Source organism: Scyliorhinus canicula, chromosome 1 (genome assembly GCF_902713615.1).
Source record: "Scyliorhinus canicula chromosome 1, sScyCan1.1, whole genome shotgun sequence".
Lineage (NCBI taxonomy): Eukaryota > Metazoa > Chordata > Chondrichthyes > Carcharhiniformes > Scyliorhinidae > Scyliorhinus > Scyliorhinus canicula.
Genome location: NC_052146.1, coordinates 93886031 through 93913726, shown reverse-complemented (window position 1 = coordinate 93913726; position 27696 = coordinate 93886031). Strand labels below are relative to the sequence as shown.

At 47.5% G+C, this 27696-nt stretch overlaps 1 long non-coding RNA gene across 8 annotated transcripts in view; it reads left to right on the top strand.

Moving 5' to 3' along the window:
• LOC119965225 overlaps positions 1-25368 on the top strand; it is a 29980-nt gene extending 4612 nt beyond the window's left edge. Inside the window, exons 4-6 of one of the 8 annotated variants that reach the window (XR_005460466.1) lie at positions 14-163; positions 18475-18729; positions 25052-25368. This is a non-coding gene — a long non-coding RNA (uncharacterized LOC119965225). Of the gene's footprint in view, positions 1-13; positions 325-14203; positions 14573-18474; positions 18877-24930; positions 24946-25051 lie in introns of those variants that run through there. The other 7 variants (XR_005460475.1, XR_005460464.1, XR_005460474.1 and 4 more) reach the window with 7 other exon arrangements.
• The last annotated feature ends 2328 nt before the right edge of the window (positions 25369-27696 follow it).

Below are 27696 nucleotides of genomic sequence, written 5' to 3'. Positions count from 1 at the left end.
GGTCTCCTTACAGGTGCAGTGATCTCCATTGAAAATTGTGCTGCACTTGAAAACCTTGACGCATCACCATCCTGGAATATTTGACTCCGATGTTTCAAGTTGATTCTGTATTAGTCTACTAGTGTACTAATAAAGCAAATCTTTGGTTAAAGATTGCATTCATGTGAGTTGTTAAAATTAAATGTATTGACTTGCAAAACTAGCTTGGTTTTGCTGCTGGGGACTGGTCAATGGACAGGATTGCACACAAAAGAACAAGTACAGCACTCCAAGCCCACGCCAACCGTGCTGCCCGTTTAAACTGAAGCCGTCTACACTTCTGGGGTCTGTATCTCTCAATTCCCTTCCTATTCATGTATTTGTCAAGATCCCCCATAAACGTCACACTCGTCCCTCCTACCACCATCTCCTCCGGCTGGGAGTTACAAGCACCCACTACCCTCTATTTATTTATTTATTTTTAAAAAACAACTTGCCTCGTACCTCTCCTAAACTTTACCCCTCTCACCCCTAGTAATTGACCCCTCTACTCCTGCCGGGGGGGGGGGGGGGGGGGAGAAAGGAAAGAGAGAGAGAGGATGTCTCTGACTATCCACTGTCTATGCCCCTCATAATAGTGTAGACCTCTTCTCAGGTTGCCCCTCAACCTCCTTTGTTCCAATGAGAACAAACTGAGTTTATTCAACCTCTTGTATCAAATGCCCTCCATACCAGGCAACATCCTGGTAAATCTCTTCTGCATCCTCTCTAAACCCTCCTCTACATCCTTCTGGTAGTGTGTCGACCAGAATTATTGAACACTATACTCCCAAGTGTGTCCTGACTAAGGTTCTATACAGCTGCAACATGACTTGCCAATTGTATTCATTCCCCAGCCAGGCCGTATGCCTTCTTGACTACCTTCTCCACCCGTGTTGCCCCTTCAGTGACCTGTACACCTAGATCTCTGGCCGCCAATACTCGAGGGTTCTACCATTCACTATTTCCTACCTGTATTAGACCTTCTAAAATGCATTACCTCACATTTGTCTGGATTAAACTCCATCTGCCATCTCTCCGCCCAAGTCTCCAAATGATCTAAATCCTGCTGTATTCTCTGACAGTTCTCGTGGCTGTCTGCAATTCCACGAATCTCCGTGTTGTCCGCAAACTTACTAATCAGACCAGTTACATTTTCCTCCAAATAATTGATGTATACTACGAACAGCAAAAGGTCCCACCACTGATCCCTGCGGAACACTAGTCACAGCCCTCCAATTAGAAAAGCACCCTTCCATTACAACTCTGCCTTCTAAGACCTAGCCAGTTCCGTATCCATCTTGCCAGCTCACCTCTGATCCCGTGTGACTTCACCTTTTGTGCCAGTCTGCCATGAGCGACCTTGTCAAAGGCCTTGCTGAAGTCCATATAGACAACATCCACTGCCCTACCTGCATCAATCGTATAAGAACTTATCAAGTTAGTATAGTAAGAAGTCTTACACTAGGTTAAAGTCCAACATGTTTGTTTCAAACACTACCGTTTGGAGCAGTGCTCCGAAAGCTAGTGTTTGAAACAAACATGTTGGACTTTAACCTAGTTTTGTAAGACTTGCCGTGCTCACCCCAGTACAACGCCAGCATCTCCACATCATATCAAGTTAGTAACATTGAGGGCAGCACGGTGGCCTAGTGGTTAGCACAACCGCCTCACGGCGCTGAGGTCCCAGGTTCGATCCCGGCTCTGGGTCACTGTCCGTGTGGAGTTTGCACATTCTCCCCGTGTCTGCGTGGGTTTTGCCCCCACAACCCAAAAATGTGCGGAGTAGGTGGATTGGCCATGCTAAATTGCCCCTTAATTGGAAAAAATTGGGTAATCTAAATTTATTATTTTTCAAAAAGTTAGTAACATTGAGGATCTGGTTTTAATCCTTGCGCACCTAGTGGGGACTAAGTGAGCAAAACAAGGCAAAGTTTGGACGGACGGACAAAGTGAGGGCATTTGGTCAAAAACTGATTCCAGTTTAACTTGCGTTAAGATTAACACTAAGATCAATCCTGGTTCAATGAGGGCATGCCAAAAAGTGAGTAGTTAACCTGGTGAAGACACAACATATGTCTACTGGAGTGTCTAGTGGTGAGCACTAGTACCTTGGTGCCAAGGACCCAGGTTTAATTCTGATAATGTCTGGGTTTGCTCTTCCTCCCATAGTCCAAAGATATGCAGGTTTGGTGGATTGACCCTGTAAATTGTCCGTTAGGTTGGGGTTGTTGGAATAGGTCAGGGATTCAGCCTTGGTAAAATGGTCTTTCGAAGGGTTAATGCAGACTACTGTAGGAATTTTGATTCTATGATGCTAGTATTCCAAACAGCATAAGTAGCAAGTGATAGAACTAAGTGATCCCACAACCAACTGATCCGATCTAAGCTCTGCAGTCCTGCTAGACCCAGTTGTGAATTGTGGTGGGCAATTAAACAATTCACTGGCAGAGGCTGCACAAATATCCCCATCTTCAATGATGGCTTCTTGCAATAAATGCTGAGTGGGTTATCCATCTGTCTCCTAGAGGTCCCCAGCATCACATGTGCTAGCCAATTTAATTCACCCCATGTGATATCAACACACAGTTGAAGGTGCTGGATACTGTAAAGACTGGCCCTGGCAATAGTACTGCAGACTTGTGCTCCAGGGCTAAGCTGTTCCAGTACAACTACAACACCGGCATCTACCCAGCATTGTGGAAAGGTTCCTAGCTATGTCCTGTCTACAAAAAAGACTAATCCAACCCAACCAGTGACTGCTCTCAGTCTAATCTCAATTAGTAAAGTGATGGAATTGTCAGAAAGTGGCATTTACTTCGAAATGACCTACTCATTACAGCCTTGCTTCAAACATGGACCCAAGAGCTGAACTCCAGAGGTGAGGTGGGAGTAGCTGTACCTGACATCAAGGCAGCAATTGATCAAAGAGGCCTCCACAAACAATGGAAATGGGGAAAACTGGTTGCTCATCACAAAGGAAGGTGGTTGTTGGAGGTTAGTCAGCTTAGTTCTGGGACAACGGTGCAGGAGTGGCTCAGGGTAATATCCTAGGTCCAACCATCTTTAGCAGCTTCATCAATGGCTATCCTAACAAGGTCGGATGTTCATTGATACTGGCACAATGTTCAGTACAGTTTGCAACTCTGGCATTGAAGCAGTCCATTTGCAAATGCAGCAAGACCGGGACAATATCCAGGTTTGGGCTGACAAGTGGTAAATGACATTTGTGCCACAAGTGCCAGGCAATGACCATCTCCAGTAAGAATCAAACCATCACCTCTTGACATTCAATGGCATTACCATCACTGAATCTCCCACTATCAGCAAACCACACCAGAAACTGGACTGGCCATGTAAATACAATGGCTACAAGAGCAGGTCAGAGGCTCGGAGTCCTGCAGCGAGTAACTTACCACCTGACTCCCCAAAGTCTGTCCACCACCAACACACAATAGCAGCAGTGCATATCACCTATAAGATGCACTGCAAGAACTCACCAAATCTCCTTGGGCAGCACTTTCCAAACCCACAACTACTACTGTCTGGAAGGGCTGAGTGGTTAGCACTGCTCCCAAGGCACTGAGGACCCAGGTTTGATCCTGGGTCACTATGAAGTTTGCACGTTCTCTCTGTCGGTGTGGTTTCACCCCCAAACCCATAAAATGTACAGGTTAGGTGGATTGGCCACACTAAGACAAGGGCAGCAGATACTTGGGAACATCGTCACTCACCATCCTGAGTTGGAAATATTTCACTGTTACTGGATCAAAATCCTGGAACTCCCTCCCTTACAGCTATGTACCTACACCACATAGACTAGCAGTCCAAGAAGGCAGTTCATCACCACCTTCTCAAGGGCATTTAGGGATGGTCAGCAAATGCTGGCCTTGCCAGTGAAACCCACATTCCATAAAAATTAATTTAAAAATGAAGCTGTGGTTCCATTGGGGCATTAAGTCTCACTTCAGGATCACACATGCAAACCAATACACAGTACTGTGCTATGGAGGAGGATGTGCCCTGACCTGAATTTATCCTATCAACATGAGTGGTTTGAAATGTCCTGGGGTTGTGAAACGAACTAGATAGAACCAAAGAAAAATTATGGTGCAGAAAGAAGCTATTCAGCCCATTGTGTGCCTGTCCAAAATGCTGCAAACCTTTTCTAGAAGATGTGAAACCTCAATCTGCAGTCTGTTACTGAAACAATATGGGATTCCGGATATAAAATTGGTAAATAACCAGCAAGCAGAGTGCAGGGATATATATGGGGCATTGTCAATTTCATAGGCTGTGACTACTGGGTTGTCATAGGGATCAGTTCTAGGCCTTCGGCTATTTGCCATCCTTAAATATTTAAATGCTTTTTCTTCCCAGAGTTTAATTCATTGCATTTAAATTTCCCTGTAGCCATAATGGGATATAAACTCCTATCACCTGATCATTAGGCTAGGCTTCTGGATTACTAGACGGTAACATAATGCTACCATACCGTTGAACCCGAGATGAAACAAGACAAATGAATGCACCTTATCCAGGCATCAGTCCAGTGTTAAAAAATAAATTGGCAACACAATGTAGTTTTCCATTTGTGTATCACTGATCGAAGGTGTAATGTTATATCAATCAGATTACATTTTGTTTGCTAAATTACTCCAATTTCCTATTTCAGAATCAGTTCTAATGATTATACTTCAATTTTCTATTGAGAATCTATAGGCCATATGTGATATAAGGAGAGTTGAATTGTCTGAAAAGCTCAACAGTAAAATGGTACTAAGGATTTTATGAATAGGGTTGCAAGGGTGGCATGGTAGCACAGTGGCTAGCAATGTTGCTTCACAGCACCAGGGACCCGGGTTCGATTCCCAGCTTGGGTCACTGTCTATACGGAGTCTGCATGTTCTCCCTGTGTCTGCTTGGCTTTCGTCTGGATGCTCCGGTTTCCTCCCACAGTCCAAAGATGTGCGGGTTAGGTTGATTGGTCACACTAAATTGCCCCTTGGTGTCCAAAAGTTAGGTTGGGTCACGGGGATGGGATGGAGGTGTGGGCTTTGGTAGGGTTCTCTTTCTGGGGCCAGTATAGACTCGATGGGCCGAATGGCCTCCTTCTGCACTATAAATTCTATGGCTGATCCCCAGAAACTTCCAATCTACAGTTGTTTTCAGACTGTAGTAAATGATATCCTCAGGATGGCCAATGCCAGTAAGTAAAGATGCATCATGTTTCCAGGCTCAGAACCAATTTTTGTTAAAATTGCCAATCTAGAGCCATAGTAACAGGACAACATGAAAATCAAGTAATTCCATTGGTCACGTGGCTGTCAAAATGTTGCCAAGAAGGAAATTCCATTCTTAGCCGTATCGCAGATAATTGGCTTCAGCTCGATGGCCCTTTCTGGAAAGCCTCCAAATCCTACTTTTGATAGCCTGTTTTTTTTCTTCAACATAATGAGCATGGATAACTTGAATAATTCAGGGAAGTATTTCTATACCTCAACACATAACAATCCACAAAAAGCAGGACCAATCCAATTCTGCCAATTACCACGCCATCAGCCTACACAATCATCAGCAAAGTAATGCAAAAGGTTGTTGACAGGACTATCAAGCAACACTTATTCATCAAGAACTGCTCAGTGATGCTTGATTTGGGTTCTGCCCGGATTAATTGGCTCCAGACATCATTATAGCTTGGTTCAATTATTGATAAAAGAGCTGTATTCCAGGGGTGAGGTGAGAATGAATGCTGCTGGCAGCAATTTGACTGAGGAGACCTAGTAAAATGGTAGCCGATGGGAATTATGGCCAATGGCTAGAATCATACCTAGTACAAAGAAAGACGGTTGTCGTTATTGGAGGCCGATCATCTCATTCTCAGGAAATTGCTGCAGGAGTTCTTCAGGGTAATGTCCAATGTCCCATTATCTTCAGCTGCTTTATCAATGATCTTTCCTCCATCATGAGGTCTGAATTCAGGATGTTTGCTGATTGCACAAGTTTTCAGTTGAATGCGCAACTTCTCAGATACTGAAGCAGGCTGTGTCTACGTGCAGCAAGACTTGGAAAACACTCAGGCTTGTTTGCAGAAGTGGCAACCTTTTCACCACATTTGTGCCAGGCAATGAACAAGAGAGAATCTAACCATCTCCCATTAGATTCCACAGCATTATTGTCAATGAATCCCAACTATTAACATTTTTTAAAAAATTCACTATATGTGGGCATTGTTGGCAAGGCCAACATTTATTGCCCATCCCTAAGAGCCCTGGAGAAGATGGTGGTGAGACATCTTAAACCACTGAAGTCCCATGTGGTGTAGGTATACCCACAAGGAAGTTCTTGAATTTTGTCCCAGCCACAGTGAAGAATCAGTGATACAGTTCCAAGCCAGTATGATGTGTGACTTGGAGGGGAACTTGCAGATGGTAATGTTCCCATGTGTCTGCTTCCCTTGTCCGAGGAGGTCACAGGTTTGGAATTTGCTGTCAATGGAACTTTGGTGATTGCTGTAATGCATTTTGCAGATGGTACACACTGCTGCCATTGTGCTTCAGTGGTGGTGAGAATGAATTCTGAAGGTGGTGTATAGGATGCCAATCAAATGGACTGTTTTGTCCTGGATGGTGTTGAACTAATTGAATGTTGTTAGAGCTGCACTCACTAGGTAAGTAGAGAGTATTCATCACAATCCTGACTTGTGCGTTATAAATGTTGGACAGGCTTCTGGAAGTAAGGAGGTGAGTTACTCACCACATTCTGCAGAATTGAGGTTTCACATTCTCCTCTTGTCTCACCCCCACAACCCAAAGATGTGCAGGGTAGGTGGATTGGCCACGCTAAATTGGCCCTTAAGTGGAAATAATTAATTTAAAAAAATAATTCACAACATCTATTTGGATTTATTGTCACATTTACTGAGGTACGGTGAAAAGTATTGCTCTGCATACAGTGCAAACAGGTCGTTTCATACATGAAAGACATAGAACATACAATAAATACACAATGTAAATACATAGATATAGACATTGGGTAAAGAATACGGAGTGTAATGCTACTCAGTAGGAAATATGCGCCGAGAGATCAGTTCAGTCCATAAGAGGGTCAATAAGAAGTCTGGTAACAGAGGGGAAGAAGCTGTTTTTGAATGTTAGTGCATGTTCTCAGACCTTTGTATCCCCTGTCCAATGGAAGAGGTTGGAAGAGAGAATAACCCGGGTGGTAGAGATCTTTGATTATGCTAACCACTTTCCCAAGGCAGCAGGAGGAGAGTCAGTGGATGGGAGGCGGGTTCACATGATGGATTGGGCTGTGTTCACGACTCTGTAGTTTGCACAGTGGTTAGAACTGATATTTCACAGCTCCAGGGCCCCGGGTTCAATTCCGTCCTCGGGTGACTGTCTGTGTGGAGTTTGCACTTTCTCCCCTTGTCTGCGTGGTTTCCACCGGGTGCTCTGGTTTCCTCCCGCAGTCCAAAGATTTGCAGGTTAGGTGGATTGGCCATACTTAATTGCCCCTTAGTGTCCAAAACATTAGGTGGGGTTACAGGGCGAGGTGGAGGCGTTGAGTTAAGTGGGGTGCTCATTCCAAGGGCTAGTGCAGACTCAATGGGCCGAATGGCCTCCTTCTGCACTGTAAATTCTATGATTCTTATGGTCTTAAGCCAAGCAGTTGCCATACCAAGCTGTGCTTTCGATGGTGCATCTGTACAAATTGGTAAGAGGTACTGTGAACATGCCAAATTTCCTTAGTTTCCTGAGGTAGTATAGTTGGTGTTGTGCTTTCTTAGTCATAGCGTCAACGTGGGTGGACCAGGACAGATTGTTGGTGATGTGCACACCTAGGAATTTGAAGCTTTCAACCATTTCCACCTCGACATCATTGATTTAAAAAAATATATTTTTATTCTCCTTTTTCACATTTTCTCCCGAATTTACACCCACCAACAATAAACAATAATCAGCAACAAATATGTCAATCCCCATAACAATAACAAGGATCCCATCTTCCCACCAACCCCCAAACATCAGCCCGCATGTTTACATAAACAAATGACAAAAAGGAATCGGGGATTACCCATAGTCACCCTTAATACACACAGCCCCCCTAACCCTCCCACCCACACCACCCAACTAATGTTCAATGTTATCCAGTTCTTGAAGGTGCATAATGAATAATGCCCCTCTGTCCTTCCCCTCAGTTCAAACTTAACCTTCTCACGGGTCAAGTATTCCAACAGGCCCCCCCGCCACGCCTGGGCACAGGGTGGAGAGGCTGCTCTCCATCCCAGCAGGATCCACCTTCAGGCGATCAACGAGGCGAAGGCTACAACATCTGCCTCCACACCCATTTCCAACCCTGGCTGGTCCGACACCCCGAATATGGCCTCCTGGGGACCCGGGTCCAGTTTCACGTGCACCACCTTGGAGATTACCCTAAAAACCTCCTTCCAGTTCTCCTCTAGCTTTGGACAGGACCAAAACATATGAACGTGATTAGCCCCCCCCACCCGCAATGTTCACACACATCTTCTACTCCTTCAAAGAATCGGCTCATCCTCGCCCTCGTGAGGTGTGCTCTGTATACCACCTTCAGCTGTCAGCCCCAACCTCACACATTTAAAAAAATTTTTTTTTTAAGAAAAAATTTAGAGTACCCAATTATTTTTTCCAATTAAGGGGCAATTTAGCGTGGCCAATCCACCTATCCTGCACATCTTTTGGGTTGTGGGGGTGAAACCCACGCAGACACGGGGAGAATGTGCAAACTCCTCACGGACAGTGACCCAGAGCCGGGATTCGAACCCAGGTCCTCAGCGCCATAGGCAGCAATGCTAACCACTGCGCCACCGTGCTGCCCCCTCCCAACCTCACACATGAGGTGGAGGCATTTACTCTCCGGAGCACCTCACACCAGACCCCCTCCTCTAAAACCTCTCCCAACTCTTCCTCCCACTTTGCTTTGATCCCTTCTAGTGGTGCCTTATCCTCTTCCAAAATAGCTCCGTACACCGCCGACACTACCCCCTTCTCCAGTCCCCTTGTCGTCAGCATCTCCTCCAGCAATGTGGAGGCCGGTTCCTCCGGGAAGCTCTGTCTCTCCTTCCTGGCAAAATCTCGAACCTGCATGTATCTAAACATTTCCCCCTGCTCCAGCCCATACTTTGCTTCCACCTCCCTCAATCCTGCAAACTGACCCCTAAGAAACAAATCTTTTAGCGTCTTAATCCCCTTCTCTTCCCATTTCCGAAAACTTCCGTCCCACTTCCCTGGCCAAATCTGTGGTTTCCCCGAATCGGCATTTCCCTTGACCCTGCCCCCAACCCAAAGTGTTGGCAAAACTGCCTCCAGATTTTCAATGAAGCTATTATTACCGGACTCCCTGAGTATTTCCCTAATGCTTTCAGCCCCGACACCCTGCACAAACTCTCCTCCATTCTGACCCACTGGGAATCAATCCCTCTGACCCAGCTCCGCACCTTCTCCACATTTGCCACCCAGTAGTAGTACATCAGGTTCAGGAGGCCCAAACCCCCTGCCTGCCTTCCCCTCTGTAACAGCACCTTCCTCACTCTGGCCACCTTCCCTCCCCATATGAACGAGGTAATCCTTCCCTCAATCTCCCTGAAAAAAGCCTTTGGCTGGAAAATCGGTAGGCATTGAAAAATAAACAGAAATCGCGGCAACACATTCGTTTTAACCGCCTGTACCCGATCCGCCAGTGACAGAGAGAGACCATCCCACCTTGCCAGATCGGCTTTCACTCTCCCCACCAAACTAGTGATGTTGTATCTGCGAAGCCTCCCCCACTCCTGGGCAACCTGCACCCCCAGATACCTAAAGTGAGTCCCTGCCCTACGGAATGGCAGCACCCCTACCCCCGGCCGAGACACCATAAAACACTCACTCTTGTCCAGGTTCAGCTTGTACCCGAGAAAGACCCAAATACTCGCAGTAGCTCCAATATTCCCCCTATCGACACACTCGGTTCCGACAAATACAACAGCAAATCGTCGGCATATAAGGACATCCTATGCTCTAACCCCCCCCCCCGCACTATTCCTTTCCATGCTCCCGAACTTCTTAATGCGATGGCCAACAGCTCCATCGCAAGTGCAAACAGCAGGGGGGACATAGGACATCCCTGCCTCGTCCCGCGGTGGAGAGAAAAGTATCTCGAGTGATGTTGTTTGTGCGGACACTCGCCTTCGGCTCCTTATATTTATTTTATTTTTTATTTTTTTTTATAAATTTAGATTACCCAATTATTTTTTCCAATTAAGGGGCAATTTAGCGTGGCCAATCCACCTACTCTGCACATTTTTGGGTTGTGGGGGCGAAACCCACGCAGACACGGGGAGAATGTGCAAACGCCACACAGACAGTGACCCAGAGCCGGGATCGAACCTGGGACCTCAGCGCCGTGAGGCGGTTGTGCTAACCACTAGGCCACCGTGCTGCCCTTCGGCTCCTTATATAATAGCTTTACCCAGTTCACAAATCTTGGTCCAATCCCAAACCGCTCCAGAACTGCCATCAAATACCCCCATTCTACCCAGTCAAATGCCTTCTCAGCGTCCAATGCCACAACCACCTGTTTCCTTCCCCCTCCGCCGGTGCCATAACGTCGTTCAAAACCCTCCTAATGTTCGAAAAAAGCTGCCTCCCTCTCACAAAATCCGTCTGATCCTCACCTATCACCTTCGGGAGGCACTCCTCCAGCCTACCCGCCAGTACCTTCACCAGGGGCTGTTTAGCACAGGGCTAAATCGCTGGCTTTGAAAGCAGACCAAGCAGGCCAGCAGCACGGTTCGATTCCCGTAACAGCCTCCCCGAATAGGCGCCAGAATGTGGCGACTAGGGGCTTTTCACAGTAACTTCATTTGAAGCATACTCGTGACAATAAGCGATTTTCATTTCATTTCATTTCAATACTTTTGCGTCCACATTCAGAAGTCATATGGGCCTATATGACCCACACCCCGTTGGATCCTTATCATTTTTTAGCAACTGTGAAATCGATGCCTGCCCCAAGGTTTGTGGCAACACCCCCTTCCCTATCACGTCTTCAAGCATCCCCGCCATCAGGGGTGCCAGCTTATCCTTGAATTTTTTATAATATTCCACCGGAAACCCATCCGGCCCTGCCACCTTCCCCAACTGCATCCTCCCAATCGCATCCTTTATCTCCTGCTCCACTATTGCTTCTTCTAATGCAGCCCTGTCCCCCTTCACTAGCCTCGGGTACTCCAACCCATCTAGAAATTCCTGCATCTCACGGTCTCCCCCGGGTGGCTCTGACCTGTACAACCTCTCATAAAACTCAAAAACCTTGTTAATCAGCTCCGGAGCCACCACCAACTTCCCTGCCCTATCCCTCACTTGAAGAATTTCCCTTGCCGCTGCTTCCCTCCGGAGCTGACCTGCTAACATTATCTCCATGTTCATAAACTGCACCCCTTGCTTGTCTCAGTTGGCGCACCGCCTTCCTGGTAGACAATCGGTCGAAGCTCGCCTGTAGTTCCTTCCTCTTTTCCAGCTTCACTGGGTCCCCATCTTCTGCATAACTCCTATCTGCCTCCAACATCTCATCTATTACCCTCTGCCGCTCCAACCTCTCCTCTTTGTCCACCCTGGCCTTAAACAAAATTACCTCACTCTTCACCATCGCCTTTAGAGCCTCCCAGACAACTGCCTTTGACACCTCACCCGTACAGTTGAAACCTACATATTCCTTAATTACCTTTTCAATTTTCTCACAGAACACTTGGTTCCTCAAAAGCCCCACATCCAGTTTCCACCCCGGCCTCTGCGCTACCCCCTTCTCCAGTACCATATCCACCCAATGCGGAGCATGATCTGACATTGCAATTGCCGAGTATTCCGACCCCTTAACCCCAGCCAACAAAGCCTCCCCCACCATGAAAAAGTCGATCCGCGAGTATGCCTTATGGACTGCTGAGAAGAACGAGTACTCCCGTTCCCTCTGGTGCAGAAACCTCCAAGGGTACACCCCTCCCATTTCCACCATTAGCCCAGCCAGCGCCTTCACCCCCCCCTGATGGGACCAGCGAGTGCGGCCATGATCTGTCCAACATTGGGCCCTGCACCAAGTTCCAGTTCTCCCCCCCCCCACAATCAGTTTGTGTGTGTCCAAGTCGGGGATGGCCCCGAACACCTTCTTTGCGAATCCCACATCGTCCCAATTGGGACCGTATACACTTAACAGCGCCATTAACCTCCCTTCCAGTGCCCCTGTCACAATCACATATCTACCCCCCTGATCTGCCACCACCTTCTCCATCTGGAAGCGTACTCTTTTGCTGACCAACACTGCTACCCCTCGAGCCCTTCCATCAAATCCAGAGTGAAACACCTGACTAACCCAGCCCTTTTTAAGTCTCACCTGGTCCTTCACCCTCAAGTGAGTCTCCTGCAGCATTGCCACATCGGCTTTCAAACTTTTAAGATGCGCAAGCACCCTTGACCTCTTGACCGGTCCTCCTAACCCTTTCACGTTCTACGTGACTATCCTAACTGGGGGTCTCTCACCCCCCGCCTCCCCCCCCCTTCTTATCCACCATCATCATACCACCAGGCCCTGCCACATAAGCCTGACCCGCCCCTATCCATTATTAACATCGAACCATTCCCCCCTCCCAAGAACATTTCCTCTGGAAAAAGCATCTCCCAGCATCAATCCCTTCCCTTCCCCTCGCTCGCCTCGTAGGCCCATTGAAACCTGCTAACCAGGCTCCAATGTCCGCAGTCCTCCTTTCACCTCACCTCCGTTCACTAGCCGACTTTAGTTAGCTAGCGTGGGTGGCTCCCCCTGCCAAGATATATTGTCCCCTCCCACCCAGTCCCAGAGCAAGAAAAAACAAAAACAACAATCCAACCCATACTATTCACTAAAATAAGATATAACCATCACAACACAGAATGCCAATCAACCCAACCATTAACTTGAACTCTATAACAATGTAAATAGAAGTAAATTACAATACACATCAGTAAACAGAAAGCTGTAGCATTTATACATTTTCCAGCTCCCCAATCACAGTCCACAGTCTCGCTTCCAGCTCTGCCCCTCACGTCTGTCCCAAGCCTTCTGCCCTCACGAATGCCTCAGCCGCCTCTGCTGTCTCTAAATAAAATCTTTGGCCTCATACATTCCCCTCAGCTTCGCCGGGTATATCATATCAAAGCGCGCTCCCTTTTTGAACAGTGCCACCTTCACTCGCCCAAAAGCCGCTCGTCTTTTGGCCAACTCCACCGTCAAGTCCTGGTAGATCCGAACCCCAGCACCATCCCACTGCACCTCGCGCTTCTGCTTCACCCTGCTTAACACCATCTCCTTCATGCAGTGCTTATGGAAGCAGATAACAACTGCTCTTGGCGGTTTGTTCACTTTGGGCTTCGGCCTCAATGACTGATGAGCTCGGTCTACTCAACTGGGAGGGGTTCTCACCCTCGCCCCTCAGCTCTGCCAACTTCTTAGCGAAGTATTGTGTTGGCCTTGGGCCCTCTGTCCCTTCGGGCGAGCCCACAATTCTCAGATTGTGCCATCTCGAGCGGTTCTCCAAGTCCTCAGGTTTTGCACGGAGTCCTCTGTTGACCTCCACCACCCTCCGCAGCTCGTCCCCCATCGAGGTGAGCTGGTCGCTGTGCTGTGTCACAGCCTCCTCCACTTCCTTTATGTTCTCGCCCTGCTCTCTTATCTCGGCCGATGTCTTTGCCACAGCCGCCCTCACCAGGGCAATTGCCTCCTCCACCATTGGTTTCAATGCGGCCGCCGTCTCCTTCCTCAAGGCTTCCAAGTGCCTCGCATACACCTCGGTCATCTTCTCCACCGTAAGTAGTGCAGCCCCACCATGCGGTTCGGCATCCGCCATCTTGTCAGCACTTTTGCTCGTCTTCTCATTCAGCGGCGAGCCCTAGTTTCCTCCCTTCTTCGACGCGGATTTTCGCATCCTTTAACGGCGTATTGTTTTTCCTTTCTCTTTTTTCTTTCCCCTTTTCCTCCCTTCACCCGCCTGTCCTTCAATCTGTTTTTTGCTTTGAAAAACAGTCAATTTTTCAAAGGGGGGGAGAAATAAAAAGCTTTCACCAAACTTATTTAAAACTTCTTCTTTTTTGCATCCCTCCAAACTTTCCCTGGGACTGGACTTCAACCTTCGCAGCACACTCTAGGTGGGAGCCATCCGACGTGGGACATCTCTTCTACATCCCGCCCTGACTTCGGCCCTGCCGCCTTGGCCCCCATTTGGCTCCGATCCCGCTGCTTTGCCCTTCGAGCGCGTGCTGGGCCCGACGCCTCGGCACCCGCCGCCAAACACCTGCGCGGGGTTCTTCGCCGGTTTTCAAACCGGACCCGCTAGCTGTTCGTGACGGTCCCAAAGGCCGTCAATATTTGGGGGGGCGATCGAAAAGTCGGGGAAACCCCTGAAAGCGCCGCAAATAGTGGCCACCGGCGGGAGCTTTTTCCGATGCGGCCGTTCCGCTCTCAAGCGCCACCGGAAGTCTCACCTCGACACCATTGATGCAGACAGGTGTGTGTACAATACTTCACTTCATGAAGTCAATGACCAGCTCTTTAGTTTTGCTGAGGTTGAATGTTACTTGCCACTTATCAGCCCAAGCCTGAATGTTGTCCAGCTCTTGCTGCAGTATAATGAACGGTGCTGAACATTGTGCAACATCCTAGGGATTACGATTGACCAGAAATGTAACCAGGCCAGCCATATAAGCACAGTGTTACAACAGCAGGTCAGAGGCTGGGAATTCTGTGGTAGGTAACTTAGCTCCTAACTCCTCAAAGCCTATTCACCATCTGCGAGGTACAAGTCAGGAGTGTGAAGGAACATTCTCCACTTGCCTGGATGAATGCAGCTCCCCAACTAACACTTAAGATGTTTGACACCATCAAAGACAAAGCAGTCCGCTTGATTGGCATCTGGTCCACCATATTAAAAATTTACTCCCTCCACCACCAATACACAATGGCAGCAGTCTGGACCATCCATGAGATGAATTGCAGCAACTTGCCGGGAATCCTCCAACATCTCCTTCCAAACCTGCAATCCCAACAATCTAGGAGACAAGGGCAGATGTATGGGAACACCCCCACCTGCAAAATTTCCTCCACGTCTCACATCATCCTATCTTGAAATTGTATCACCGTTCCTTAACTGTGACTGGGTCAAAATACTGGAACCCTCTTCTTAACAGCACTGTGAATGTTCCCTACACCACATAGACTGCTGCAGTTCAAGAAGGCAACTCACCACCACCCTGTCAAGAGCAATAAGGAATTGACAATAATGCACATATCCCTGAATGCATAAATGGATGCAACAAACTTTTTTCTATTTCCCTTGGCTTTTTAATGATGGAATACTGTTTCTTGTTGCAATGAAAAAGTTTTGATATGGTGCAAAATATAAAAAATTATCATAAGAGAATAAAATTGTAAAAGAGGATTGTTGTAGTGATTTGAACCATTCAACCATCCCACATAATGACTGACTGAGGTTTGTTTGCAAAATACTGGATCAAAGCTGCAATCTTGTGCGTGACATGTTGAAATTCCGAACAGTACTTTGACCCATCAGTTGATGATAACAGCAAAATCAACTGTCAACCGTTCGGAGCTGTGGACAGCTGTGTTATGAAGTCATTGTCGTTCACCTTGGAATATTGCAGTGCTGCATCATGTCACTCTATGTTTCTATAAAGTGAGCAATATTTTGCCTGGCTACTGCTGGTTGCACAATGATCAACTCCCCAATGCAAATGATCCCAAGTGGGCCACATTATTCAAAGTTCATTACCTAAACTCAGAAATACTAATGAGCTTTTAGCAAGGTCAATGGTTTGCTGCCCTGTACTCTGGATCATGTGCACCAACTGGGACAACATTTTCTTCTGAGAATTTGAATCAAATTCATGTGGAATGAACTCGGCTGCTACCACAAGCTGGCTTTCTATGCAACACAGCCGCACACAGTGCAAATCGCCTGGCATCTGAAGAAAATACTGACAGCATGGTGCGGCACTGCTGCCTCACAGCGCCAGGGAACGGGTTCGATTCCAGCCTTGACTGTGTGAAGTTTGTATGTTCTCCCCGTGTCTGTGTGCGTTTCATTCCACAGTCCAATGATGTGCAGGTTAGGTGGGGTTATGGGGATAGGACGGGGGAGTGGGACTAGGTAGAGTGCTCCAACACAGGAGGGTTGATGCAGACTCGATGGGCCGAATGGCTTCCTTCTGCACTGTCGGGATTCTATGGTTCATTTGTCATTGAACAGAAGTGATAATCTGAATACACACATTAGACATTGATTATATGCAGAGGTATCAGATTGTGAAAATATTAGAAAATGTGGTGCAGATCTATGGTGTTTCAACAGAATAACAGTGACGTATATTAATTTCAGATTATATTGGTTAAATATCTTGAGTGATTCTTTGTTTCTGTCCTGAAGAACTGATTCTTACATGATCATCCTGCCACAATGTGAGCTGCCCCTAGTACCTATCCCAAGAAACCAATCCTCATGTGTGTTCGGCTCATCTCTGAGGAATGGTCAATTACTGTTGTTGTCTCTGATGTATCACCACCTCCTTCTCACCTGCCCTCCCCAATAGCCCTTCTTCCAATTCCCCCAACCACTGGGGCACTGAATGCTTGGTATTTGGCAGTTTATCCTCATCCCTTCTTTGCCCTTTCCAACTTCTGTACCTCAATCCTTTAGCCACCCAATTCCTGCTCACTTTAGCTCCCCTTTCTGCCGACTATACTAGCTAGCATCATCAATGGGCAAGTTTCAGCAGGCAATATCTAGTCATGATATTTTTCAAAGTAACTCTTTGTGGGGCAGCATGGTAGCATTGTGGATAGCACAATCGCTTCACAGCTCCAGGGTCCCAGGTTCGATTCCGGCTTGGGTCACTGTCTGTGCGGAGTCTGCACATCCTCCCCGTGTGTGCGTGGGTTTCCTCCAGGTGCTCCGGTTTCCTCCCACAGTCCAAAGATGTGCAGGTTAGGTGGATTGGCCATGATAAATTGCCCTTAGAGTCCAAAATTGCCCTTAGTGTTGGCTGGGGTTACTGGGTTATGGGGATAGGGTGGAGTTGTTAATCTTGGGTAGGGTGCTCTTTCAAAGAGCCGGTGCAGACTCGATGGGCTGAATAACCTCCTTCTGCACTGTAAATTCTATGATTCTATGATTCATGTGGGTATCAGGAGCAATGTTGGCATTTATTACCTTGCCTGGTTGGCCTTGGCAAATTGCTGATGAGCCACCTTCTTGAAACGTGACACCTTCTTGAATCTACGTGCATAGAACATAGAATATACAGTGCAGAAGGGGACCATTCAGCCCATCGAGTTTGCACCTTAAGCCCTCACTTCCACCTTATCCCCATAACGCAATAACCCCTTCTGCTAAGGGCAATTTAGCGTGGCCAATCCACCTAACCTGCACACCTTTGGACTGTGGGAGGAAACTGGAGCACCCGGAGGAAACCCATGCAAACACGGGGAGAACATGCAGATTCCGCACAGACAGTGACCCAGCGGGGAATCGAACCTGGGACCCTTGCACTGTGAAGCCTCAATGCTAGTCACTTGTGCTATCGTGCTGTCCATAGTGAAGGTATTTTTTCAGCGCTGTTCATCAGTGAGTTCTAAGATTTGGTCCGAGTGACGATAAAAGAACAAAGATACACGCTCAATTCAGCATGTTTTGTGACTTGGAGGGAAATGTGGATTTGAAGTTGTGACCTTGCTAGTGATTGGACTGCTTTGGGAGGTGGTGCCGAACAGGCCTTAGCAAGTTACTGAAGTGCATTCTGTAGATAGTGCACATACACCACATAAGTTGGTGGGTGGAGTATTGACCACATGGAATCATAGAATTTACAGTGCACAAGGAGGCCATTCGGCCTGTCGAGTCTGCACCAGCCCTTGGAATGAGCACCCTACTTAAGCCCACACCTCCACCCTATCCCCGTAATCCAGGTACCCCACCTAACTTTTGGATACTCAGGGCAATTTACCGTGGCCAATCCACCTGACCTGCACATCTTTGGCCTGTAGAAGGGAACTGGAAAACCCAGAGGAAACCCATGCAGACACGGGGAGAACATGCAGACTCCTCACAGACAGTGACCCAGTGGGGAATATTTTTTTCAGCAATACTCAAGTTCTGATCTACGAGACGACTGACTCACATTGTCTTCTTTACTGCAACCTCGGGAATTTCTCGACACACTCCACAAGTTCTCTCCTTATTCTGTCTTCCATCACACACCCTTTGGCTTAGAGATACTGGTTGGTGCCATTAACCAAAGGATAATTTTAAGCCACGTGTTAAGAAAGTTTCAAAAAATGATTTTGCTTTCTTTCTCTATCAGTTCTGGAATATTATCTCTATTTCTCTCTCCACAGAGGTTGACGAGTATTTCCAGCATTTTCTGTCTTTATCCCGGCCAGCACGTTGATGCTGGACATGAGATCCTGTTATTCTTGGAGACTCTAGGAGCCTGTGGAGCAGCTGTCTGAGTATTCGCAAGTGATTATCTGGCTTAGGAGTGCTGGCATTGTGCTTCTTTTGCAGGTGCTCACGAAGGTTACAGATCCCCAAACCTGAATGGATAGATGTGAATGGTGGACCCGTCCACTGTCACCACTGGACCTTGCAAGGTACTTGGCCGACTTCTAATGAGAAAAACAAACATTGGTGTTCAGATATTATCTGTTGCCTGTACACGCAAAGGAAATACCGAAAATGTAATGGAATGATTTCTCAGGCTAATAAAAATGGAGATGTTGGACACTTGAAAGTATTGACAAATGTATCAATATTTATTGCACATAATTTCCCAAGAGACAATCATATTTGTTTTATATAACAGCAGATTAAAACTAGATATTACAACCCAAAAAGATGTGCAGGGTAGGTGGATTGGCCATGCTAAATTGCCCCTTCATTGTAAAAAAATAATTGGATACTCTAAAATGAATTTTTTTTTAAACTAGATATTAAGCACCATGCTGGGCATGTGGCTCAGTGGTTAGCACTGCTGCCTCATGGCGCCAAGGACCCGGGTTCGATTCTGGCCCTGGGTCACTGTCCTTGTGGAGTTTGCACATTCTCCCTGTATCTGCATGGGTCTCACCCCCACAACCCAAAGATGTGCAGGGTAGGTGGATTGGCCATATCTTTTTATTAAAACAGTAAAAAATATATCCAAGGACAAACGGTACAAACACTAATTTTGTGTTGGAGAAACAGGGTACCCTTCCCTCAGTACCAACGTACAGGGAGGGGTGGGTGGGTAGGATACTCTGATTATTTAAAGTTCACAACACAGTTGTACAAAAAAACAAATGGTGCAAGCACTAAACCTTGCGCTGGAGAGACCAGATACCCTCGCTTCTGCACCAACAGAAAGGAAAGGGATGGTGGGGAGAGAGGGGAAAGGACTAAATTGCCCCTTAAGTAGAAAAAAGAACTGGGCATTTTAAACGTATTTTAAAAAAGGACACTTGTTGCCTGATTTTAGCAAAAAAATGTTTACTTCATTTGATGACATTCCAAGAGTTATCCAGCTTACTTAAATTTGTTTAATGCTACCACGAAAGTAGCAGGTATTAATATCACACCCAGTTATTTCTGAGCTAATATTCCATTAGCTTCCTTAGAGCTGGATATTTAAAAAATAATCTTGTGATGTGAGCAATGCTGAATCTCCACATTTATTTCCCATGGAAATATATTCTTGAACCTTCCCTTGAGCTGCAGCTATCCATGTGCTGCTGGTTCTCTCATGATGGTGGTCTGCAAAAAAATCCAGGATTCTGACCCAGTGATGATGAAGGAATGTACCGAGCACTTTAGAAAAATCTAGTCACACTTTAATATACATCATCTTCATTCATATTAGTTGTAAGGACAGCCATAACAATAAAGACTCTGGTCTTGATAAAGTACATGTAAGTGAGAGTCAGTTTCAAGCGCATTGCTGATGTTAGGGTCCTTCATGTTGATTTCCTTTCTTTCCCATTTATTATTTTGTCATTATCATTTTGGTCCATGGATGCTTTTTAAAAAAAATATTTTATTCAGGCATTTTAATAAAAAACAAACTGAAGCGGAAGCAAAATTATATACCATTATAAATGACCACCACCACTCTCCCCCCTGCTCCCCACTCACGCCACCTCCTCCCGTCCTGTTTCCCCCATTTTAACCCCTTTCCCCCCTCCCTTTGGCTGACCCCTCAATCCTCCTTAAAGAAGTCAACAAACCGGCTTCCACCTCCAAGTGAACCCATTAACCAACCCCCTCAGGACGAACATGACCTTCTCCAGCCTCAGGAATTCTGCCAGGTCACTCACCCACACTCCCGCGTTCGGAAGCTCCGAGTTCCTCTGTGCAAGTAAGAATCATCTCTGGGCTATCAGGGAAGAAAAGGCCAAGACATTGGCCTCTCTCGCCCTCTGGATTCCTGGGTCTTCCAACACCCCGAGTATCACTACCTCTGGACTTGAGGCTATCTTCACCCCCAGCACCTTGGACATTATGTCCGCAGATCCCTGCCAGAACACCTTTAGCTTCGGACATGCCCAGAACATGTGGGCGTGATTCGCGGGCCTCTCCGTGCACAACCCACACCTATCATCCACCCCCTCAAAAATCGACTCATCCACGCTACCTTCATATGTGCCCTGTGAAGTACTTTAAACTGGATGATGCTTAGCCTCACACACAACGAGGATGCATTCACCCTCCTCAGGTCCACGTCCCAGCCTCCATCTCCCCACCCGGCTCCTCCTCCCATTTCCACTTTATATCCCTCACCAGGGTCCCCTTCCCATCCATCAGTAGGCCTTGTAGACCTTGGACACCTTCCCCTCCCCTATCTCCTCCTTTGACAGCACCTTGTCTTGCAACCACAAGGACAGTAACCCAGGAAAGGAGGGCACCTCCCTTTTCACAAAATCCCAATCCTGCAGGTACCTGAAACCGTTCCCCCTAGGCAACTGTTCCTCCAGGTCCTCCAACTTTGCAAAGATGCCCCTACAAACAGGTCCCAAATCGCTCAATCCCTGCCTGCCGCCACCCCAGAAACCTCACATCCAGCCTCCCTGGTGCAAACCTATGATTATCACAAATCGGTACCCACACCGAGGCACCTTCCAGTCCCAAATGCTGCCCCACTGCCCCCACATCCTCAAGGCCGACACTACCACTGGGCACACAGAGTACTTGGCCAGCGAGAACAGCAAAACAACCCAGAGATCAGCGCTTTAACCTTTTTGATGGGCGGCATGATAGCACCGTGGTTAGCACTGTTGCTTCACAGCACCAAGGACCCGGGTTTGATTCCCGCCTTGGGACACTGCCTGTGCGGAGTCGGCAAGTTCTCCCCATGTCTGCGTGGGTTTCCTTCTGGCGCTCTGGTTTCCTCCCACAAGTCCCGAAGGACATGCTGTTAGGCGAATTGGACATTCTGAATTCTCCCTCAGTGTACCCGAACAGGTGCTGGAATGTGGCAACTAGGGGATTTCACATTGGAGTGTTAATGTAAGCCTACTTGTGACACTAATAAAGATTATTATTATGAAGAATGACTTCGGGACAAAGATCGGGGGTTCTAAAATACGAACAGGAACCTTAGCAGCACCGCCAGTTTTACTGTCTGCACCCGTCCGGCCAACGAAAGTGACAGTATATCCCACCTCTTGAAGACCCCCTTCATCTGCTCCACCAGCCGAGCCAAATTAAACACGTGCAGCTGCACCCAACCCTGCGTCACCTGAATGCCCAAGTATCTAAAACTCACCCCCACTGCCTTGATCAGGAACTCCTGTCCTCTAGCCTCAATTTGGAACACCTCGCCCTTTCCCATGTTCAACCTGGAGAACCAGCCAAAGTCCTCCAAATCTCCAAAATGTCCCTAAGGCCACCCAATGTGTCCAAAATATATAACTGCAGGTCGACCGCGTACAGCAAAACTCTGTGTTCGACGACCCCCCTCCCTCGACGCTCTAAGTGCCATAGCCAATGGCTCTATAGCCAAGGCAAAAAGCAATGGGGAGAGCGGGCACCCTTGCCTCATCCCGTGATGCAGCCCGAAATATCCCAAACTCACCAGTTCGTTGGCACACTTGCGACCGGTGCCTTGTACAGCAACCAGATCCAGTCTACAAACCCCTGCCCGAACTGAAACCTCCCCAGCACCTCCCACAGATATTCCCACTCCACCCGGTCGAAAGCCTCTCCGCATCCATCGCCACTGCCAACTCCACCTCCTGCCCCTTCGAGGCATCATAATCACATTAAGCAGCCTCCTCACATTCGCCAACAGCTGTCTCCCTTTCACAAACCCTGTTTTTGTCCCCACCTATCACCCCTGGGACGCAGACTTCAATTCACAAAGCCAACACCTTTGCCAGCAACTTGGTTCTATACTCAGTAGTGATATTGGATGGTACGATCCACACTACTCCGGATCCTTGTCCTGTTTCAATAACAAAGAAATGGATGCCTGTGATAATGTAGTGGGGAGATCCCCCCTCTCCCCAGCCTCATTGTATGTCCTCACCAGCAGTGGCCCCAGGTCCCCCCCACCAAACCTTTTATAAAACTACCCCGGGAACCCATCCGGGCCCAAGACCTATCCTGCCTACATTGCTCCCATACTCTCCATCACCTCCCTCAACCTGATGGGGGCCCCCATTCCCTGCACCAACTCCTCGTTGACCCTGGGAAACTCCAACCCATCAGGGAGCTGCCTCCGCACCCCCCTCCCCCACCCGGCTGGGGAGGCGTGACTCATATAATCTCGTGTAAAAAGCTTCAAACACACGATTCACCCCCACCGGGTCCAAAACCAGTCTTCCCGTCTCATCCTTACTCTATCAATCTCCCTCGCCACCTCCAGCTTCTGCAGCTGGTGGGCCAGCATCGTACTCGCCTTCTCACCATGTTCACATACTGCCCCTCTGGAGTTGCCCCACCGTCTTCCCCGTGGACACTAATCTGAACTCCATCTGGAGCTTCTGTCTCTCCCTCAACAACCCTGCCTCCGAATACCTTCTATCCACCCTCTGAATCTCTTCCACCTGCCTTGCCAACTCTGCCCACTCCTCCCTCACCCTATGCGCTCAAATTGAAATAGACTCCCCCCGAACCACTGCCTTGAGTGCCTCCCACAGCGTGTTGGCTGTGACCTCCCCCATGTTATTGAGCTCCACACATCCCCGAGTGGCGGCCCTCACCTGCTCGCGCACCTCCTCATCCGCCAACAATCCCACATCCAGCCTCCACTGTGAGCCCCACTCATTCTTTCCTCAGCCTTGTCTGATCCCCTATCTTTAAGTGCGTCTCTTGCAAAAAGACCACGTCCGCCTTCAGACCCCTCAGGTGCACGAACACACGTGACAGCTTGACCGGCCCATTCAGGCTGCTTACGTTCCATGTGATCAGCCTGGTTGGGGAGGCCCCTGCCCCCCCTCCCCTGCCGATGAACCATATCTCTTTTTGGACCAGCCCCTAGCCCATGTCATGTGACCCTCAGGGCTTACTCTTGGATGTCCACCGTCATCACTCCCTTTCCAGCTGCGCCACAGCACCCAGCACCCCATCCCCCCTCTCCCAAGCAAAACAACAACCCCAACCTCCTCCCCTACTCCTATCTCATGACAACCCCCCACTGAAGTACCATTTACTAGCTCGCCCAGCTAGCATGGTGGCTCCCGGCCAAGGCCTCCGAACCCCCTGCCCCCCCACCCCAATTCCCCCGCCCCATCCACGCTACCGTAAAAAACAGAAAAGGTGTACTCACCCTTGATATTCCTCCCATGGGAGGACCTGTCCTCCAAACATCCCGCCATCAAAAGCAAAAGAACAGGGGAAAAGTTTCTCGAGAACAAAAAAAACCTCCTCCAAAGTTCGATGTCCTCATTCTCCTCCCAGTCCATTGTCCCTCATAAACTCCATCGCCCTCTCTGGCCTGCCAAAATAATATTCACGCTTCTGGAGAGTTACCCAGAGGCAGGCCAGGTTCAGCACTCCAAAATTCACCCCCTTCTTGACGAGGGCGGCCTTGACCCAATTAAACGTGCCGCCTCCACACCTTCAATGCTTTTGGGCATTCCCACAATCCTCAAATTTTCCCTTCTGGAGCGGTTCTCCAGATCCTCCACCTTCTCCTTCAGCCTCTTCTGGTTTGCTCCTCATGCTCCCCCATCGCTTTCTCCATTTTCTGGATCGCCTGGCCCTGGGACCCCAGCCTCTGCTCCACTCTCTCGATACCTGCTTTAACCAGCTCCACCACCTTGGCCAGATTTTCCAGGCCCCCTTCCTCTACTGGCTGAATGTAGCATTCAAAATTTCCACCAACTGCTCCGTTGACCATTGGGCGGGCAGAACAGACCCTTTGCTCTCCGCCACCTTTACCTGTGGCACACCACTAACACTCCCCTGTTCCAACAGCTCCTTTCTTCTCATCCCACTCCTAATTTGTAGATCCATCCACCAACCACACCAGAGGAGTTACATCTTCTCCAGGTACTCCTCTTTCCATCCAAAATGTTACCCTTCAGACGGGGAAACAACCAAAAAATACCACCTTGAGCGGGAGCCACCAAATGTGTGACCGCTCACTCCATGGCCGCCACCGGAAGTGATCCATGGATGCTTAATGGACATGTATCTTTAAGTCAAGTAGCAGGGAGAATGAGGAATTCAAAATGTTGAAACATACTATATGGTGCTAGTTTTAGAGCAACAGAACTCATACTTTGTGGCACCCGAGAGATGGGGTGGGTCTTGGTTTGATTGTTTGGCTGGTGTCCAATGAATTGGCCCAAAGGCTGTATTCTGCCCATTAACAGGTGGTGATTGGGTCATACTCGAGTAGAGTGATTTCCAGAGACTCAAGGAAAGCGGAGTTGAAACATGGATGCTGAGGGTAAAGGACCCGCTCTCTCGCTCTCTCACTCTTGTCTTCTCCAGAAAAGCTGCTGTATTTCTGAAACTGCGGTGACTTGAATAAATCTACAAATGAAAACCTTGAACTGAAAGCGAAGTTTGAAGAGAAGAATTATGCTAGAAATGACCATCTGAAACAAAGACTCGTATCTTTTTACTTTTATCCTTATTTTTACACCACTTTTCTCCCTTCTGTGTTTGACTGTCATGTGTGTGTGTATATATAGTGAGCGGAGAGAGTTTAAGTGTGTGGGGGGTAAGAATTAGATAATAGTTAACCCGTTATATTTGCTGCTTATTTAGTAGTAGTTACTATTATTAATAAACTTATATATGTTTGTATTTACAAACCTAGTGACTGTAGTTTTTGAGCAGCTAAGGGCCAAATTCTTTGGGTATTTCTCTAAGAATTATTTATTAATTTCAATTGTGTTGCGACTCTGAGTTAAGTGGGCTGGAACTGACCTTGCACTAGCCCAGGGGGCCATAACACTGTTAATCCCATAATGAGTCAATCACAGCATTCGTCAATAATCCTAGATATAAAGGAAGCACCAAAAGTAGAGTGCTCTTGGACATCAACATTTTCTCCATTCTATTTATGACAACAAAATGAATATTTCTACATTCCTCATGTATTTGGATTGGATTGGATTGGATTTGTTTATTGTCACGTGTACCGAGGTACAGTGAAAAGTATTTTTCTGCAAGCAGCTCAACAGATCATTCAGTACATGGGAAGAAAGGGGAATTGAACAGAATTCAAGAAAATACATGAGAATACATAATAGGGCAACACAAGATATACAATGTAACTACATAAGCATTGGCATCGGATGAAGCATACAGGGTGTAGTGTTAATGAGGTCAGTCCATAAAAGGGTCATTTAGGAGTCTGGTGACAGTGGGGAAGAAGCTGTTTTTGAGTCTGTTCGTCCGTGTTCTCAGACTTCTGAATCTCCTGCCCGATGGAAGAAGTTGGAAAAGTGAGTAAGCCGGGTGGGAGGGATCTTTGACTATGCTGCCTGCTTTCCCCCGGCAGCGGGAGGTGTAGATGGAATCAATGGATGGGAGGCAGGTTCGTGTGATGGACTGGGCGGTATTCACGACTCTCTGAAGTTCCTTGCGGTCCTGGGCCGAGCAGTTGCCATACCAGGCTGTGATGCAGCCCGATAGGATGCTTTCTATGGTGCATCTGTAAAAGTTGGTAAGGGTTAATGTGGACATGCCAAATTTCCTTAGTTTCCTGAGGAAGTAAAGGCGCTGTTGTGTATTCTCCCTTCTGTTTCTCACAGTATATCCCAATGCACAATATGCCTTCATTGCTAATTTCCATTACAACGATGCATGTTTTAGAAATCAAAGGACCAAATTGCAGCCCTACAACACAAAGACTAATTTGCCTCTGATAGAGCCTTTCATATCCTCATGATGCTAATCAAGTACTTTTGAAGTGTAGTCACTGTGATATGGAGCACACTGGGGAGACTTCCCCTTATTCAAAAATAATGTGCAGCAATCTATTACATCTACCTGATAGGGCTTCAATGTAGCATCTCAGCTGAATAGCACCACCTCCAACAGTGCAGAACTCCCTCAGTACTACGCTGGAATGTTAACTCCAATCAACATCCTGGGGGTTACCAGTGATCAGAAACTGAACTGGACTAGCCACATTACTACTGTGGCTACCAGGGCAGGCCAAAGGCTAGGAATCATACGTCGAGTAACTCACCTGATCCTCCAAAGCCTGTCCACCATCGACAAGGCATAAGTCAGGAGTGTAATGGAATACTCTCCACTTGCCTGGATGAGTGCAGCCCCAACAATACTCAAGAAGCTCAACACCATCTAGGCCAAAGCAGGCCGCTTGATTGTTCCCCCTTCCACAAACATTCAAACCCTCCACGTTGACGAACAGTGGCAGCCATGTGTACCATCTACAAGGTGCACTGCAGTAACTCACCAAGGTTCCTTAGGCAACACCTTCTAGAAGGACAAGAGCAGCAGATACCCCACCATCTGGAGGTTCCCTCCAAGTCATTCACCACCCTGATTTGGAAATATATCGCTGCTCTTTAACTGTCGCTGGGGCAACATTCTGGAACACCCTCCCTAACAGCACAGTTGGTGTACCTACACCTCAAGGACTGCAGTGGTTCAAGAAGGCAACTCACCACCACCTTCTGAAGGGCAACTAAGGATGGGCAATAAATGCTGGCCTAACCAGTGATGCCTACATCCCGGAAATTAATATTGAAAAACTAGATTTTGTGGTCAAGTCTCGAGTGGGTCTTGAACCCACAACCTTCTGACCCAGAGGTGAGTGCTGCTACTAAAACACAGCTTACATAAAACATATGCTCCAAAAGTAACCCTGATAGGGAAGGCTCTAGTTTGGAAACCAGGTCTACATTGCAGAAACAATCGGGATGTAATGGTTAATGAATATAGTGACATAGTGGTTATGTTCCCGGACAGTAAGACAGAGACGAGAGTTAAAATCCCATCAGTTAGGGAATTTAAATTCAGTTAATTGAATAAATCTGGAAAATAAAATTAGTACTAGCAACGAGGACCATGAAACTATTGGGTTTTCATAAAATCGCAACCAGTTGTTGAATGTCCTTTAGGGCAGCAAAGCTGATGTCCTTACCCAGTCTTGTTTA